This window comes from Centruroides sculpturatus, unplaced genomic scaffold, assembly GCF_000671375.1.
Source record: "Centruroides sculpturatus isolate CEXI.00-Female unplaced genomic scaffold, Cexi_2.0 scaffold1694, whole genome shotgun sequence".
Classification (NCBI taxonomy): Eukaryota; Metazoa; Arthropoda; class Arachnida; order Scorpiones; family Buthidae; genus Centruroides; species Centruroides sculpturatus.
The window spans coordinates 73542-76037 of NW_019385799.1; positions in this window are offsets into that span (position 1 = coordinate 73542).

Here is a 2496-nt window from a genome sequence, read left to right on the forward strand (position 1 = left end):
TAAATTATTATCCTAACACATTGAAAGGTTGATAAATAAATAAACCGATTTTCTATTCTTCAAACATTCTGGAGTCATAACGTTGATGTATATGGCATTTCTCTTGGTTTCACTTCTCTGACTTTCGGATTTCGTATTAATTAAGAGATGAAACCACTTTTCTGATCCAAAAAAAGCAATGGTAGATTGCTTCAGGGATAAATCAGAACCGTTTACTTTTTTTTACCCAGGATCATTCTAGGATCTCATCGTTGATATTTGTATTGTCATTGAGGGAGCGTTGAGGCCGATTTTGTCGAGCCTATAAGCTATGATGATAGCTTATAGAAAGGTTGGGTCACCTGCCGAAATCGCCCATCCCTCATGCCACTTCTTTATACTTATATATTTCACTTAACAGAACTGCAATAATAATAATAATAAATTTTCTTTTGATGGCATGACTTTGCCAACAATTCAGTGGAATTTGCCATCATTGGAGGGGAGAGGTGCCTTCTCAAATCTCCACTAAACCCCACACTTTCTTGTGTGATGTACTCAATTTTTAGATTTAGAAAGTGGTTTCGTCTTGATAGGCAGTACAGTCGCCCCCCATAACACTGTTAATTATTCCGTTTTATATGAATTCCATGTTGTACGAGTCACTTAGATTTTACAAATACGTGTGCCGGGCTGTGAACGGCTCACGTATTTGTAAAATCTAAGCGACTCGTACAACATGGAATTCATATAAAACGGAATAATCAACAGTGTTATAGGGAATCGACTGTAGAATAAAAAGAAATGGGAGAGTTTTGAGTGTCGAATGAATGCTAACATTCATTGGATACTCATCTCTGTGTAAGAGATTAATGATGTGTAATGATTTCTTAGCTTTTAATTTACGGCAGGAAGGTTTCTTTATTATAAATAAGATATTTGAACAGTGACATTGAAAATGCAATACGATTTCCGTCAGTGGGATCCCGAAACATCTTTGGAGTATACAACAAAGCAATATTTTCTTTTGCATGATCGTTTTAATATCCTAAACAATTATAATTAAATTTGTTTATGTTCACTTTTATTTGATTTTCTGCCTTTTACTTTCCCGACTGTTGTGTACGCGTAACAAGAGAAATTTGACACGATTCCAATACTTTGTTGGAATCGTGTCAAATTTGTTCCTCCGGGTTTATGCAAACCTTTTGTATATTGTGTGGCTTGTGTATAAGGAGCATTGACACTATTAAATTTCGATGGTTAAAGGTCGAAGGAATGAAGAGATATGACACACGAAATGGTTCGTGTGTCATATCTCGAGAGGAATTGAATTTAATGTAGATTTTACTTGTTATTAGCATTTACAAATTTCTTATAAAACTCATCGCTACCCTGAAAATTCAACTTTTTACCATTTTATAATAATTAATAATATAAAAAATTTGTTATAACAAAATTTCATGAAAGATGGCGACACACATAATTTTATTTATTATGAATAATAATATAAAAGTTATTTTTTAAACCTCGCTCTGTGGGCGCTAAAAAACCTTTTCTTTGCCTAGCTTGATTCGATGAGATATATAACGGAGGATAGTGATAGTTCTATTGTATCTGAAAGTGATAGGGACGTGCTGCCCTACCACCTTGAGATCAAGAGGTTTTGGACTTTTGATCTTCTTAACACTAACTCAAAGCTGGGTTCTCAGAGAGGCGGGTTGACGCTTTAACCATCTCAGCCATCTCAGCCCTCTACAATGAACTAATATAGCAGGTTTCACTTTTTCTCATATTGGCATCTTAATGTATAATGGGGCCACCTTAACCAAGCGATTAAGGTGGTAGCCACCGCTCTTCCATCTGGGATCGACTCTGGATGGGTCGAAAAAGCTAGAAATTTTTTGGGGAGTGGTCTTTCTGGATAAGTCGGATTCTGTCCCTCATCACCCAACCGCCCCGTTGTGGGTCTAGCCGAAGTGATGATGGACTTGCTAAAACAGCCCTGTTTTTAGAAAGGAAAGAGGGCGGAGTTTAAAAATTTCCGTAGTGGTTGATCACAATGAGTAAAACGTTGAGAACTATGGTTTGGTTTGAAATATTCGTGAGAAACCTACGACGATTCAGATGGATTCGAATCTTTATCCATTATGATATAGATCGAGCTTTCTAGATCTTCAGTGCGTAAAGTAATGCCATTTTATTTTTCGATTTTTCTTTTCGATAAAACAACCGAATAATTTTTTAATAAGTCTGAGAAAACTTTTGGAAATCTTTATTTGTTTATGCATATCAGCTTTCATACTGTTATATTTTCATAATAAATGAACAATGATATTGGCCCATATGAGTGAGGGATGAAGAACAAAACTGATCCAAATTATCTACTAGACTCAAAATTCCGCGAGAGATTATTAATCACACTCGATTTTGGATCACTCATAGGAAAAGTCATAACCGTAAACGATCGTTAGATTGATATAAAATACAGAATTAAAATGAAAAATTAATTTATAA